This window comes from Nyctibius grandis, chromosome 4, assembly GCF_013368605.1.
Source record: "Nyctibius grandis isolate bNycGra1 chromosome 4, bNycGra1.pri, whole genome shotgun sequence".
NCBI lineage: Eukaryota > Metazoa > Chordata > Aves > Nyctibiiformes > Nyctibiidae > Nyctibius > Nyctibius grandis.
The window spans coordinates 26,178,140-26,195,655 of record NC_090661.1 but is presented as its reverse complement, the minus strand read 5'-3'; the positions used below and the strand labels follow the sequence as shown (position 1 = coordinate 26,195,655).

Genomic DNA, 17,516 nt, shown 5'->3' with positions numbered 1-17,516 from the left:
CCTTATCTTCACCAGTCTCAATCCTTGCATCTTCCATATCATACCACTCCTAACCTCTACTGCAAACAAGTGTGTGAACCATTTTCCTTGCCTACCATTCCAACCATGTAATCCCCACCGCTAACACACCTCTGCAGACTACTCATATTTCACTACATAAAATTTAGACATTGTGCACTTGTCTGATGGCTCATCACAGTCTCTTCACCTCGAATACGTGATAGAAATCACAGAATAACCAAGATCGGAGGAGACATCTAGAGGTCACCTTGTCCAGCCCTCATGCAAACCACTTTTTCAGTCACTTCTCTTTTATCACATTGTCCATGTATATCTTCTTTTCACATAAATATCTCTTTGCCATCAACATGCACAAAGACCTTTGTCCACTGAACTGATCCGTTGCTTCCTTTAAAACCTAAGAACCAATTCTGCAGTACTGCCTACAAAATATTAGCCAACGGATTGAGGAGCAAATGGTGCTAACTCACACCTACTTTCATATTCATGCACAATGCAACCAAATAAAAGCAGAAGACATGTTTGAAGCTCTCCAGAACCACCGCCAGACAGCCTTTAAAGGAATTAGAAAATGTGGACCCGATTCTCTTCCAAGTCAGTGCATCAATTACTAGAAGCTGTCCCAGCTGAGATGTCACTAGAGATGTCCCTGAAGCTCTAAGCTGCACCAGTGGTGAAGGACCACTACAACCTGGCATCGCTCCATTGCATCCTCTCCCCAACAACATGGCAGCCCACCCTTTGGCTTGCAGGTATGGACACTTGGCTCAGCATGCTTGCCTTCCTACCCCTCTCCCATGAGGATTTCTGTGTTCACTATCTGCAAGCAGTATCCAACTCCTTTAAATTGAAGTGGTGGGGTCTGCTAAGAGAACATATCTAACAGGTGGCACCTTCCAGAAAACACTCTCAGAGTTTATTTCCACACAGTCTGCTCCTCTAGATAGAACAGAGATAGGGGGCAGGTTAAACAGGAGACTGAAGGGGGATGACTTGCTGCAGTACACCTCACAGGTGATATGATGGCAGATGAGCTGTGTATTTCTTACCCCCCTCCTGCACACCTAACCAGCCTTAGTACAGAGAAAGTATCTGGCATGCAGAAAGAAAGAGCCGTAAACAAGACTCACCGTCACAAATCTTGGGACGTGAAGCACAGTGTCTATTCTAGTCTTTATTGTCTGTGTGTCCCATGTATCTCTTTCTAGCCAAGCTTGTCCTGTAAGAGAAAAATACTCAATTACTGCAGAAGTCAATAAAATGCAATCATGTTAAATACACAATTTATTAAAACACACCATCCTGATGAATATGCTCGGTCTAATTGCCACCTTAATTTAGTATACATTAGTACTAATGAAGAGCTTTTAATACCCAGTGAGGGATCCAATTCCTCAGAATCTCTTTAACAACCTTTGGGGTGTTTTAAATGCCCACAGACCACACGTAAATCTATAGTCCCATTACACATGTATCTCATACCACAACAGGACCAGATTAATACCAGCTGCACCTTCAATATTTTATAGGAGGTTTAGACAAGCTTTAATCTGCTGTGACTTTACAGCCCATTTACCAGGAAAATGGAAAAGGCAAGGGAAGGGAGATGGAATGTATCTTTGGGAAACCCATCCCAGCCATTAGGAGCAGCAGCCTGAGACCCTGGGAGCTATCCCTCGTTCCTCCAGCCAGCTCTCATGCCAAGCTGAGTGAACTATTTCCTCTCCCGCTGCCTCATTGTCACTGCCTGGGAAGCAGCAACAGAGAGGAATGGCGAAGCCACCGCACTGCCCTAAAGGCATCAGATACACCAGTGCAGGCAGAGGGACCCGGGTGCAGACCGCCACTGCCCTAGAGCTAACAGTTACAATTTTGTCAGTAAATTTTAATTTCTGCCTGCACAATGCTAATGACAGTCTTTGGCTAGGCAAAGGTGAGGTGAGACTACAGACTGATGTGCCAAGTGTGCTTGTTTGACTGTTGCTTTCTCAGGGCACCCTCTTCCAGGTTCTTTCCAGCCATCGGACACAGCCCCAACCCCACACTGCAGGGCCTGTGGGGAAGGGGCAGCCTTTAACTATTCAAACAGTGCGCCACACCATGAGAGTCCAATATTCACACAGGGTTGCTCGGCACTATAACTCATCCTTCCCAAATCGTTCTGGAACACTGGCAGCTTTGCTGAAGCCACTGCTTCCCTGTGAGGGATTACATAAGTCAGCTGGGTCTATCCCTGCTCTCTCGCTGCCACCATTTCATCATGATATCTGGAGGGAGTGCATTTAACATCTGTTTCCCACAAACATTTGTGAACGTGCCTTTGAAAATTGCCTCCCATTAAGACTTCTGTGAGTAAAAGTCTATTGTTTGTTGTTAGCAAGAAGCGAGCAAAGAGTTTCAAGGTGGCTGAAACTATTACAATATAAAACATACAATGAATATTCATAGACTTTTTGTTTTGCATTAATCCCTCACATTTAATGTCCTTCCTCCGTCATTGCAGACCTACACCTCTGAATGATGAGCAGGGATGGCTTCCCTTTTGAAATTGGAGGGTACAAACATCTATAGCCAATTGACCCATCTCTGCTGCAAAGTACTGAAGGCCTCTGCCGAGCTGCGGCTGAATTGCCCCGCTCTACAATGCTGTGTGTGAAGGTTGCCCGGATCACTACAGCTTTACCACCAGTGTGGAAGTTCAGAGGGTGCTACGTGACCGGCTGGGACATGGTTGCAGCAGGCTCAGGGACCTCTGGAGAGGGGCTTGGAGAGTCTACAGCTAGGACAAGAGACAGTGTCACTGCCCCACAGTAGAGAGCCCCTTTTTTGACAGTCAGAGCCCAATGCCTGCCCTTATGTTTTTATCTTCCTCTTTTGTGTGTGGGGACACTTCATCCTGTGTTTTGCATGTGCAATGGAGAGACAATTTCTTCAGTTGTCCTATCCTGTGATGCCACTATCCTGGGATAGCTGCTGCCAGGAGAAGATGGCTCTAACTTTAAAGCGGAGATGACACTGTGCTATATAAACCTATCATTAGGAAAATAACCAGAATGACAGGATTCCTGCTCCTACTGTGTGTGCATATAATTACATCTCTACAAGCCCTCAAAGGTCTGCATGGGAGAGGAATTTTATTTTTTTATTCCTCTAAGTCACAATATTTTAAAGAAATTACAGCACCACAGAGAGGAAGAGCTTAAATGCTTCAGTAGGTACCAGCAGGTGCTGTGTCAGAAGGGATGAAAGAGTGTGTTTGGTGCCAAACAATAGCAATGCTCCATCTTACTCTATGGCCCAGAGGGAAGGAAGTCCCTGCCAAACCGACTCTCTTTGGTTAATAGCTACGATTTTGCCATTAGGGAGAATTGCAGAAAGTGTAAAAACACCATGCCTAATTGTGACTCGAGCAAGCTGATGCCTTCAATTACAGTCGGTGGGAAACACAGTGGAAGCTGGAGCAAGGGCCAAGGCCAGGCCCCCTTCCTTGGGGCTGCGCGTGTGCAAGCCATGCTGCCTCAGCTGCCTGAGCAGCTGTGTTTGGCATGTCGTCCTGTCTCCTTGCCCATCTCACAGCCACCGCAGCATGTCTCCCTGCTGAGCATTGGCTTCTCTTCACATTCGCTGCTTTTAGAGCCGCTCTTTGTGAGGAGCAGGCTTTGATGAAGGAAAAGCAGCTAAACTCATGACTCCGTCTGGTCTCATGCAGCAAGACAGCTGGAGAGCCAGAGCAAAGAGGGAGGGGGAAAAAGAGGCTGACATAGTTAACAGGTAGCAAGTGAAACAAGAAATGAATGGAGAGTGCAAGATGGAAAAGCAAGGCCTATCTTTGGGAGAAATCCAGTCTCCTGCATGTTAACTAGTGCAGGAAGGCCATCAGATGAATGGCTTACAGGTGTCCTGCTTCACAAGTGCCTCTAGCTACTGCCAGTCCCCTTCGCTCACCACATTGCAAGATCTAAAGAAACCAAAACACATGCCAGCCAGTATGTTCAGCCCGTATGTTCAGCCAAAGGAGAAGCTGAAGACAGAAGTTGCGTCCTGTTGGACCTCTGCAACGGGTCAGTGCTTTTATGGTGAAGGGTGAGGAGAAAAATCTCTGTGGAAGCAGGATCAGATGAATATCATTCCCTTGCAATGGCTTCAGAAAAAAAGTAAAACATTTGCTGCTCCTGAACTGGAGCTTGGCACAAGCTGTCAGCCCTATGCATTCTCCTGTAACTATTGCTCCTACATAAATAACTAATTGCACTGGAATTTCATAGTGCTTGCGTAGCAGAGTCATTGCTGTGACACAACTACGTTACTGCATGTAAATCCAATTAGATTCCAAAGTGCACTGTGTAACTATAATCAGCCCCTGTGGAGCAGCGATGAGGGGACCTGCACAAGGCCATGCAACTAGATACTAAATTACAGTCACTACCTCCTCTTTAGTTGCATTAAAATGCTAATGTCACTGTAATACGGGCCCATTTACTAGCTATGACTGCCTTGCCTTGCAACACTGGAGTGAATGAGGTTGTTGCACTGCCTGAGAGCATTTAATTCCTCAGTACAGTTGAGTGAGCAAAGCCCTTAGGGGCATCTTATACCTTCAAACAATAACCCGGATTGGCTTTTATAACACTAAAATCATATGAGGCTTGGGATGGTGTTTAAATGAATCTGAGCTGCTGCTAAAACTACCCTAAGTTTCCTACCCAGGCAGAGTGTTCGGGACAACTGCACCACATCCCTTCCTGGCTCTTGTCTGCTGCTGTTAACAAAGACACATTTCTGCCACCAAAAGGCTGTGCATAAGAGTACATCAGTCACAAACAGAAGGAAAAAGAGGGCTGGACTGAACCTTTCAAATCTTCATATAAATAACACCAGCTTTGGAACAAAACCAATTAATACAACGCTCACCACCTATAACGTATATTTGCAACTTTGCACAATGTGTGCATAAAATAATCATATGGAGGTAAAATCTCCCACATGTACAGACATTCAAAATGGAAATTCAGAAGCCCCAGAGCAGAACCTATTCTCCCAAACATTGTAACATTTGGAAAAGTGCTAGGGTACGTGTTTGAAGTGCCAGTATAGCATCAGGCCACAAACCACTCCATTTCAACTAGTGCAAATGTGCATACAGCACTGTTCAAAACATGAACAGCCTGTCCCCTTCCCGAGCAAAGTTCAACAGGTAATCATTTCTGGCTCTTTCATACAGCTTTTCATACACAGACATCAGCCATCTCAGAAAAGATGATACTGCATACAGAACCAACACATGTGATAGACTGCAACTCTTAAATTCTGTTCCTTAAAAAAAAGTCCTCAGATAGCTCACAGGTGTATTTTCCCTTGTATCAACCACAGTACAGGGGAACCATATGGTACTGATTGTCTGTCTTTCTAAACAGAAGACCCAGAGATTATATACACTGATAATATAACAATATTAATTCTGTTTAGAAGATAAGAAAGCCAAGGCTAAAAGGGGAGTGGTTACGCTAGATCTCCTGACACGCAGTACAGCCCTCTGTTCACCAGCCCATACTGAGACCAGCCCCAAACCCAAGAAAAAGTTGATCACTTCTGGCTGACAGGGTACACTCTTTTACAGGCATCTTCTGTCCCAGAAAGAAGTCTATTTAGCATACCAAAAGGGAGGTGGCTAACTTTGGCTTCCTATGTCTGAAAATATTTCCCTTCAGGATGGAATAAATGTCACCCTCCCGAGTGGATCATGGAGTCGCATCACAAGCCAAGTGACATTATCCACTGTCACGTCAGATACTGTCTAGTGTTGAAACCCTCCATATGCTTGCACGGCATTCCAGATGCTTAGGGCATTTAACATGAAGTGCAAATGCGTGCCACTTTTTCCCTGAGCCTGACGCATCTCACCTCTACAACAACTGACTCCTCGGTGCTCTTTTCTATCCTCTTTTTCTGTTGCCTTGTTTTGTCTACAGCAATTGCCTCAACAGTTTGTGGCATTCATGATTGTTTTGAAAGATGCAGGAATACATCTCAGAAACACATCTTAGAAACACTGGGCAGTTGCTGTGTCAACCTTGTCCTCCACAGACCATGATTTCCAATATTTTAAGAAGCTTCCTGATACTTTGCAGACTTCAAGGAAACAACACAGAGGAGGAAAATGATTGATTTTGAAGTAAGGAAGCAATCAAAATGGATTACTATGAGCCATGAGGCCTTGTCCTATCAAAAAGATTATGATGATCTCTCCTTAGCAAGGAAAAGCAGCCCCAGACCGGCTGGGCAGAGGCACAGGCAAGGGCCCATGGGCAGGGGAATTTGAAACCCCCACTTTTATAATCTGTTTTAATGCAGAACGGAGCTCCAGATCAGTAGATTAACTTCTTTTTTCTTGTTATTCTCAGTGCTTTTTCATAAGGTGGAGGTGGGGGAAAAAGAAACCAACCCTTTAACACGATTTGATTGGGGGATTAATGATCTTAATTGCTTTTAAGAAAGAATTCCCAAACAGAACTTTGAATGCATTAACTATCTTACAAAAAAAAAAAAGAAAAATAAACTGTCTTTGTTCAAGGTAACTGCCTACACAGATGCAAAAACAAAACAGTCAGTTTAGGCAGGTTTAGTCACAGTCTAGAAAAGCAAAGGTTAGGAAAAACTTCCTGTAAGAAAAGCAGATCTTAAATGAGGGATCTCAGAAACACTAAATAAAACAGAAAATAATATTCCTGGAAATCTGAGAAGTGACATTATTTATCTGATTCTGGGCATCTTTTAAACGTTTTTAACAAGAATAATGCATCCCAAAGTGCCATGGAGTTTAAACACAATAGGAAATTCTTTATCCCACAGAGCTCAGAATTCAGAGTGATTTGTTTCTTTAGTAACTAAAAAACATTTCACAAGCTATAGGTGTGATACGTCCAGGAAAACTTGAATGCAGCAAAGGTCATGAGAAACGACCTAGGGAAGAGAGGCAGACATGAACTCTTAAGTTACTCTGCCTATAGCCAAACTGATACACATCTCATATATATTCCATGTGCAAATCTAAACTGAGTTTCACTGTAATCAGCACCTTTAACTTACTCTAAGACATAAAGCTGCAGCTAATGTGGTTTGAAAGGTAAATGTGAGTGATCTCAACCACAGCGGTCGCAGTTAAGGTATGAACACTCAACCATCCAACGTCTTTTGCTACAGATATTTCTGATTTCCGATTAAGAAAGACTAAGAAGCAGAGAGAGAGCAATGGCCACAGCCCACAATATAGCTTCAGATGTTCTGCAGGAAAATAAACGAGAGTTAATAAATCCCATAATCTTGGCATACGTGTTTCTAAATGTTCTCTCTTCCTTCAAAAGATGGATAATCTAAGCACTCCAGCAACAATCAGGTTCGAGGCAGACAAAAGACCCTCAGCACAATTCATACGTAGATGACAGGAGTAGAGAAACTGAGATATGAGCCATGACTCTCAGGCTGTCTCCCAGCTGCTTTTGCTTTCCCAATGGATAACAGATACTGCATCAACACACAATGTCATGCTAGTGAATTTGCTGCTCTCTTAACACCTCATTTTTCTCTCCATCTGAACTTATTTCGAGAGCGCGCACTTCACTGTCCCCCTTCTCCTTTCTCTTTTGTCCTTACTCATGGCAAGGGAAACATGAAAGACAGTGTGGCTGGTTATTGTTAATGCATCTGAAAGTGCAGCCATTAAAAAGGGGGTTATTCTGGAACGTGCCACGGTTTTCCTTGCTATTCGCACAGGCAGCTAATGATCACCCTAATAGCTTCTCTCTCTGAAGTCATAATAAGCTTACAAATGAACCCATTCAGCACATATTAAAAAGCAAGGGATGCTCCTTTGATTATAGCCTTTATGGAAATCTCTGAGTATTTGTTTTGCTGCTGCACAGCCGCAATTAGGACATGCTGCTGGGAGCCAGCTCAGCTGCCGAAGCGGTGGGGTTTGGAGACACCTCCCAGTGCCATAGCAACCCGTCACCTCTCCCAGCATCAGTCACGGGTAGCCTGGCTGCCATGGAGGCCAGGCAAGCACACTTCAGCGCTTCCAGAAATTAAGAAGTAAAAGGTGCCTAATTAAACTTCCTCCACTGATGCCTCAACCGTGTTTATGAAGCAACATGGACAGACCCGCGCTGCAGCTCTTGTGAGTGAGAGGAAAGCACGGTGCCTGCGCGACCACCCTTCTGCACCTGCCGTGGTCCTGCTCAGAGCACGGCGTGGGGTCACGCAGCCACCGGGCATCTCTCCATGCCCTGCTCTGGGGGCTTTTCAGGTTGGAAGCATCTGCTTCACACTGCAGGAAAACTAGGCAATAAGGGGTACCTATACGGAGAGTCTTGAGGAAGCAATAGCTTTACTTTGCTGAGGTGAGAATATGTGGGAACTCGCTTCCATCGCCACATACAACACTTCCCCCACAATAACTTCATCCTTTCATATGCGGGGAGGGGAACTGAGTAACCTTATGGAAATCTCCTTACCACTTAACTGCTCAGAGGTTGATCCAAATCCCACTTACTTTGCTGACAGACTTAACACTTCTTCAGGGGAGGAAGAAAAAAAAGAATTTTTAAGGCTGTAAAAACCTAGCAAAATCGTGAATCTAGTCTTCATTAAGGTTTGAATCTGGGTCAAATATTTCATGTTAGGTAAAAGTTAAAAGAGCATACCTTTTTTCCCCTTAATGAAGAGAACATAATGAACAATATACCCGCTTTCCCAAAATATCCTTATTCCCTAAGCACAGTGCATCTGCAACAGTCTGAAGCGGAGAGACTTGGGGAGCAATTCATTTTTGCACACAAAGACAGCAGCTTACATGCTGATGACATGGATGCACAGGCTTTCAGATAGCCTCAGTGGGGTGACGTTCACCCACAAAAAGTAGAACGTCTCCTCTTAGAAAGCTAGCACTCTAAATCAACTGCTTCTACTTTGCCTGAAAGGCAAGACCTTTGTATGGAACAGATATTTTCTACATCTCCAGGAGACTGGCTGGGGTTAAAGCAGGTCAAACCATGTAATACCAATAGCTTTGTGTTGATACTACCCATGGTGCCTATTAGGAAGGCCATAATTGTAAGAAACCATTTCTTAGCAAGGATATTTAATACAGTGCCAAAGAGTCTCCCCAGGCAGGCTTTGTTTTAAGGTTTGTGAGCTTTGAGGGAAAAGGATTGTTATCTCTTGCCTCTTGTTGTGAAGTGGTTCGGGGCCAGCATGTTTTTAGCTCTATCATAATCTAAATAACACATAACGGCAGTGGTGGAAATTTCACTACCAGCATCACTTGCAAGCAGACTGGTAATAGCCTGGGGCAAAACCTGAAGCATCATCAATCATACATATACATAAGAATTGGCATGCACTGACAGGGTATCATAAGGACTCTCAAAACTGAACCAGCAAATTTAACCATGGAAATACTCTGGATGCTGATGAATTTTCTTGTACTCAGTCTTCACTGATATTTTACCTCCTAGAACTCAGAAGTTGGAAACTGAAGACATAAAAACTCCTTTAATTCAAATCAGGAGGCTGGAATAACTCCAAATGTATCAGTGAATGATGAAGGTATGGGCAGCTCATATGGCCTTAAAACAGTACAAAAACCAATTTGTAGCTGTGCTGCTGAGCGCCTTGCTCTTCACACTCAAAAGAAGCAAGAACACAGTCTGACCCAATCTGGCAATTCCTATTTTTACAAAGTCTAGGCAACCTTTTCAGGGAAGACAACAGAAAATAGTGATAAAACCAGATCTCTTGCAAGGGGCAGGACTCCACAGCCTAACCTCCGTGTCAGTCAGGGCTGAATTCTGACTGCAAAATCGCACCAGTTTTCAGTGGCTGAAGTTCACTATGCCCCCACCTTCGCTATGTCTCTTTTCTTGATCAGTATGAAACTTGAAAGCAATGCCGCCTTTCAGCTAAAAAAACATATATTTTGAAAGTATCAAAACTAGGTGTGCAGGGCAATCAGCCAAAGCAGCCCAGGTTTAGGCTGAGAAAACAGGGAACAACAGGATGTTCAAGCTATTCCCAGCATGGGGAGACAGCCCTTCTAGGGCATTCTCCCAGTTAGGCTGCAGAGTTGCTCTGAGCTCTGCATCCAGGACAAGAAAAGTTGTCTCAAGTGACATAGCATTTAACAGCCTCTTCTCCCATCACTGCTGTCAGCATGGGGAGAAGAATCTTCCTGAAAACATTGTGGAGTCTTGCTGTGCAAATGCATTAGATGATAAATTTTATGACAAATTTCAAAACAAGATTTGTGGTCACCGTTCTGTACGTCTGATGATAGACAAACCACCTTGCATCAGAATATTAATACCACTTAAGCCTTTGATTGCCTTCCACATTACAGTCTGAAAGCCCTTTATGAAGCTCAGTGTCCTTTATAAAGCTGATGCGGCTTTGCTCCAGGACACTCAGCAAGTGTCCTGGGCAGTTTCTGTGCTCCCCTGTCTAGTGCTCAGACCACTTTATAGCTCCAGTTCTGCTAACATCTCTCACAGAAACTCACAGACTCTGGCAAGTCATTTCAAGTTGGTGTGTCATCATCGTTGCCTGCCCCCCATATTTAATATAATTAACAACACTTATCTGCCACCCATGGAATCTGAGATTTAAATCAGTATCCTATGAGAGTGCCAGGCTGCCTGTACTGAAAGCAGTTGAGAAAGGAAGTATCCAGAAAGACAGTATTGAAAATATTGTCATTTTTAGATGAAAACAAGCATTTGAGTGACTGCCAGTATTATTTAAAAATGTTTAGGTACCAAAACCCCAGGTGGGGTCCTTCATGTGAACCACACAGTTCTGAGCTCATGGCAACTGGACAGAAAAAGATCAGATGGCTTGTACTCCACCTTTGACACATTCCCCACAATGATGTGCTCAAAACTGTGGAAGTATCCATCTAGAGCTGATGTCTCCAAAAAGTTCTCCTCCAGCCCCCACACAGACACCCCCTGCAAGTTTCCTCTGAGGGCTCACACTGTAACCTCCTTACTAGGAGAATCCCAAGTCAATGATCTACTGATAGGAAGAGAGACACAGCAAACAAAATTTCATCTTGAAAGCAGACACCATCCACAACACAGTTGAGGTTCCTCATCAAACAGTGTCACCAGTGCCCCAGGGCTCCTGGACAGCACAGAGGTTGCACTACAGGCGTTTGTGCATTGTAGGGAAAGGGCATTCTCATTAGGAGCTGAGAGCTATTGCCAACCCAACGTATTTTGAAACTTCACCTTCAGCACAGCAGCCCACACACACCTCCCTGCCTGCTGTTCCCCATAGGCAATGGTGTGAACTAGCTCTTCCAGGAGATCAGCAGAGGCTTGAGAATCTTCAGGGCATTTGGGATCAAGGATCAGTATCTTGGCTGCCCCGGCTGCTAATAAAGTCTGGGGGGTGGATGTGGGGGCACTTTTAGAAAATGCAGGGTTTACAGCTTCTACCTCAGAAGTAGCTCAGGAACAAAAGTTTTCCAGTCAGCACAGACTTGATCAGCAGTTTGAGGCAGGCACTTCCAATTATCTGATACTCAAAGCAGAAAAGATGCAGTGCAAAATTTCCCCCGATAAGGGACCACCTATTTGCAGTCCTTGGAAAACAGGTTTGTTCTTACATCTTTTGGATGAAGCATATTAATCTGAACACAGGGTGCACTCATGTAAATTGGCCTTCCAATATTTCTGTTTCTGTTTATTGGCACCAGCCTCCTCCTGCTCAGGGCCCATATTTAACCTCCATCCTTTCAAGCTGTGCACCCGGGTGCCCTGGAGGCGAGTGCAGCTTGACTCTGATGAGATGGAAGATGAAGTACAGAAGATGCACGAAGAAATATGAGAGGCAGGAGATGTGCTTAGGGATCTGTCGTTTCGATAGGCTGCACTCCTCTTTGGAGCCTGCACACTCCCTATGGGCCAAGCAGAAAGCAGGTGATGACACTGGCCCACCCTGTAAAACCCTGCAGAACAGCTCTGACTTGGTTTGTCCTTCGCCAGTTGTAAATGCTGCTACTCATTGGAGCTGAGTGCACCTCATCAACAGGGCGAAGCTTCCCTCTTTCAGCCCCTTGAGTCCCAGAAGGGAGAGCGCACCGAGACGTGCAGGCTTTCCCCAGAGTTTTGCAGCTGGTGAAATGAGCATGGGCTCACCTTGCCCTGACTGACCGAACCACCACCACCCCCAAGCAGGGGCTTGTTGGTATTTCTCTCCCTCATCAATTCCACTGCTTCAAATTTTGACTGAGATGCTCCATTTTATCTTTTATTTCCTAACTTCCCCTCTCTTCTACAATGCGCTGTTTTGACACTGTTATCTGCACTATAAATTGTATATAATATTCATCTTTTTTGTCATCTGATTTTTGCATATGAGTTGGCATTTAGCGAATCTGATTTTGCTTAGAAGCATCCAAACAAATCTGTGAGTCAAAAAGAATGAATGAAAGAATAAAAGTGAACGCCAAGCAAACCCCCATTTAAGCACTTCACATATCCTATATGAAATACCAGCTCCTGAAATTCATTTTTAGCTGAGATGACATCTTCACATGTAATAATACATTAACTTTTCATTATCCCAGGGTGAAACGACTCGGGGTTTCTCATCTAATACTTACCTGCCGCTTTCCCTGCTATCCTGGGAAGATTACAAATGAATTAGGTGACTCCAAAGCATTTTGGGGTAATAGCCAGGATATCCTTCTGGTAAAGAAGGCAAGTCAGAGGTGACCAGATAACTGCAGAATCTATCAGTACCAACCCAGGGAATTAATTTCTGTAAATCAATGTAATACTGCTAAGCCTATACCAAACACCCAGAATAATTACTTTCTCGCTACTTAAATCTTACTTACTATTGGCTCAGTGATTCTGAAATTAGTCCCTTCAACTGAACTATTGTTTGGTTTAGAGAAAAAAAAAAATCCATCTTAGGACAGGATATTTTTTTTAATGTCAGATCTCATTCAGCCATTTAACAGGAAAAAATGACTCCACTGGTGGATATGGTATCAGCAATTAACCTACAAAACAAACTGATTTTAAGTAAGGCGTCAATGCGCAAGGGTTTGGCTGAAGACGTTAAATATCTGCTTCAAGAAGTATGATGCATTTATACGAGTCATAGGCAAGACAGGGAGAAATTTACTTCACATATCCTCTGCTATTTTAAGGACAGAAAATGCAGGATTTCATTCATGAAGGCAGCTTTAAGTTACCACCTGTGGTTATTACCTTAGCTTTGCTTGGAGACCTCCATTTTACAGCCTAGCTGTAGTGGCTTATAAAAACAAGGGAAATCGCCTGGGGCAAAGAGTGCTTAACCTTGGTGGGTTTGACAATATCTTCGCTCAGACTGTGTTTAATTTTCCCAACCACATAACCAGACTATGGCCTCATCAGAGAGGCAGCCTCTGCTCCAAGCGAGGCCATATTTTTCTAGCTGAAATAAAATGATATGTCATGACTATGTTGCCTTTACACCATCAGTTTCTTTCCTACTGTACCTGAAGGCTTAGCGAGCAATTTAATAGAAACTTTATAATGCGGGAGGTTTTTCGTTTTTAAAGATGATGTATCTATCCTTTTTGGTAACAGATTAAATGTAGATACACCAGATAAATTTGTTCTTTCCCATAAACTGGAGTAAGCCATATTGCAGTAGGGGATTTTGCCACTTTAGCTATGCAGGTAAGAGCTAAGTTAGCAACCCTGCATAGCATAGAACAAGGTTTCTTAGCATCTGTCCACTTTAAAGAGATAAATTTGTTCTTTCCCATAAACTGGAGTAAGCCATATTGCAGTAGGGGATTTTGCCACTTTAACTATGCAGGTAAGAGCTAAGTTAGCAACCCTGCATACCATAGAACAAGGTTTCTTAGCATCTGTCCACTTTAAACAGATAAATTTATTCTTTCCCATAAACTGGAGTAAGCCATATTGCAGTAGGGGATTTTGCCACTTTAACTATGCAGGTAAGAGCTAAGTTAGCAACCCTGCATAGCATAGAATAAGGTTTCTTAGTATCTGTCCACTTTAACCAATGGTGTCCAGCAAGAGGTCTCAAACCAATACAGCTTACTCCAAATCCCAGAGCAAAATACCATCAAAAGCCTTTTTGTCCTACCAGTTTAAATATGGGCACTTTAAGCTTTACACGGCCATTAAAAGATACATACCCATGAACAAAAAAAACTCAAACAAACAAACCTCCCCCCTCAAAAAAAAAAAGGAAACAAGGTCCATGTAGATCTGACCTGTGAAAGCATTACTTTACATATTAAATCAAGAAAGTAGTATTAATTACACAGCTGAACAGATTCTATGACCACCACAAAATAAAACAGGCACTTGTAATGACACAATTGGAAAAACAGGTAAGAAACATCAAGAGCATAAACTAACAAACAGCTAAATCAAAATCTACCAACCTTCCCCCAGCACATCCTCCAGGTAAACATGAGCAGAGACCGACTTCCCACCCAGCCCTAGAGGTTGGGTGCTTTGTCCCATCCCCAGAGTCCCCTCGCCAGCCCGCTGCTCCATACATGTGAATCTCAGGCACCTCAGCCAGCAATGGGCTGTTGGGCAGCTTCTGCAAACAGGTGCACGCGAGACCTGAGCCAAGCACAGATGTTCTTACGCTTGGTATTGCTTCAGGAAAAAGGAGAAAGCCACCGCAGCTGGTAAGCCGGGGTAATGCCGCTCCTGTGGCTCCAGCCAACAAGCACCCGGGAGCTACAGGTTGTAAATAATAAGGTTGCAACTAAGCACTATTCAAAGGGGCCCTGCGCTGTACTTGCATAGTGATAAGAGATAATCAGATGAACAGGCAGCCCCATAACTATGTAACATATCATCTGGAGAAAAAAAATGCACTTTTTGCCCAATACGCCATCTGAGATCACCATGTATGTCCATGGCAAAGGAAATGGACCACCAGGAAGCACACGCTGCCCTGAGAAGTGTGTGACACCACCTAAGGCAGGCTCAGGGCTCTCAGGGAGGGTTACAAGTTTCCAAGTCAGGCCTGAAAAGACACTTTCCATGAAGACACCGACCTGCTGGGCAGAGGTTAGCAGCAGGGATGTGCTATCATACACAACAGCAGGATAACGAGACAACCTGTAAATTTTGCAGCCTCAATTTTTCAGTGACGCTGGTTTTCAAAATACCAAAGATGCTAGTGAGTGCAAGTGAGAGAAAGGTCTTTTTTGTCTTTACAGCTTCAAACAATAGCACAGTGATAGGAACTTTACAGACCTCAGATATTACATGACCTACTCAAAAGCTGAGGCCCTGAGCTCTTTATCACAAGGTCTCTGCTCAGAACAAAGCCAAGTCTTTCCAGCTCCTTTTAAGTGACTCTACCAGCATTCATTAAAAGGAGACAGTAAAAAGGACAGCAAATGGTTTGCTAATAAAGTCTGATTCTGAGGTGCACTATGAATAGAGGAGAGGTAGCATAATTACATTAGTAAAGGTAACTGAGGTCACTGCCACATTGTTGTTTGTTCTTTAATTTAAGCAAAAATAGTGTAAGGTGGCCATAATTGGGGGGAAAAAAAAAGAAAAAAGAAAAAAAAAGCAGGAGAAACTGTTCTGCTTTTGCATAAGTCTGACTGCATGATTATAGGATGCTGAAGATATCTAAGAGGGAGCTACTGAATATTTAACCTTAGAAATGGAAGCTTGGTTGTCTCTTGTCCTGTTAACATCCACACGTATCTTCCATTAACTCTAATTAGGGCTAACACGGTGTTCACATAAGTAGCTCCATAATTAACATTAATAGTAGTGACGGGCAAACGTTGATGGAAGATGAAATGCCAAGTTTGTTCTCCAGGGTTAAACACTCAGCAGCCTGCCTGTCTCTCATTTCCATTTCCTCCTCAAACGGCTCTAATCAATCGCACCTATCCCAGACAGTCTTACCCACCAAGTCTTGCAACAAGAGACACACGCAGACATAAGCAACAGCACATGCTGTTATTTATACAAAATATAAACACAGACACACAATACCTGACACATGTTAGACTGGTTCACTTCTGTATGCTCACTGCTGTACAGATAATACAACAATGCATGAACAGTGCAGACTGACACATCCCTTTTTCCTTCAAGATGCCCAGCTTTCACAGAGGAACAACTTTGTTTCTATCATATATTAAGATAAGTCATTTTCAGTTAAGAAACCAAAGAGCAAACAAGATTATAGCAACAACCTCAATTACCCTTATTAATGCGATTATGCCAACCTTAGCTGATAGGCTATACTATATTCCCAAATCAGACATTATTAACAAACCATTAAATTTGTAAATGAGAACAGCAAAATTATCTGCCATAATCAGAACAGTAATAATAACGCACCTTCTATTGTGCTCCTGGCTCGAGCCCGGGGCTCTGCAGCAGTAGTTCATTTAAGAACATTAACAGACTGCTTCCAGCCAGGGTCATTTGCTAGCACAAAGTCTCACTCTCTGCTCTCTTATCCCATCGTAAGTGGACAATTTCCATTAAACTTGTGCAGTTCTGGAGCTGAGGAGATTTATAAACTGCCTTTAGTTGGGAAAGTATTTACAAAGCCTCAGGGAACCAGAGGAGTACTCTGCTGTTTCCCTCATGAGTTGCAGATATTATTTGTAGAAACCTTATGATGCTGAAGCCTTCGTCAGGGATTTTACGAAGGAGCAAAAAGCACCAGAAGAGGAGTGATGGGGAGCGCCCGTGCAGGCAGCCAGACAGGGAGAAAGAAGCAGGATGAAGTCCTGCTGGTGCTGGCCATTGGAGCCAGATGAGGAGCTGCGCTTGTGGAAAATCTGACTCACATATCTAAACCCTCCTTGTGCCCTAGTGCTAGCAGTCGCTGGTCCTCGTAGGCTTTGGGGCAGCTCCAGTCACAAAATGCATGTGGGTATGAGTCCCACTGAAATTAATAGGTGCTTTCTCTAAAGGAGGAGAAAAAAAATCAATTTGTATATTTGTCAACTCACCTATACTGGCCCTGTGTAACATTAAAGAAGAGATGTCTCCCAGGACCCATCTTAAATTAGAACTGGACGTGTTTCAGCTTTGCTATGCGAAAACAAACTTTTTTTACTTGCTTTGTTTTCTGCCTTGGGGAATTAGTGACTCAGGCAGGATGCTGAAGACTCAGTGGGATTTATTTTTCATCATGCTGAGGGTGTTTTCGTTTTTTGTTTTTTTTTTATCAGGCATGTGGGCTTATTAATGCAGCTCCACTCAGAATAAGATTTTCAATAAACCATTCTGCGCCCCCCCTTTTTCCTCATAAGTTTATGGGGGGAGGTAGGGAGGTTACTGTTCAGCAAAGCAAGGGATAGGAAGCACCGAAGGCATGGATCTGAGGCGTGCTGGCTGTCTGCAAAGGGGACAGGGCCAGCTATCCTTCTAATGCACAAACCCCTTTGCCATTCCCTTCTCAGC

The 17,516-nt window shown here is 43.6% G+C and overlaps 1 protein-coding gene across 1 annotated transcript in view; it reads right to left on the bottom strand.

Moving 5' to 3' along the window:
• The window catches only part of TSPAN18 (tetraspanin 18), a 127,080-nt gene that overhangs the window by 25,867 nt on the left and 83,697 nt on the right, over positions 1–17,516 (bottom strand). The window contains exon 3 of the mRNA XM_068398095.1: positions 1,152–1,240. The gene's annotated coding sequence lies outside the window, so the exon portion shown is untranslated. The remainder of the gene's footprint in view (positions 1–1,151; positions 1,241–17,516) is intronic.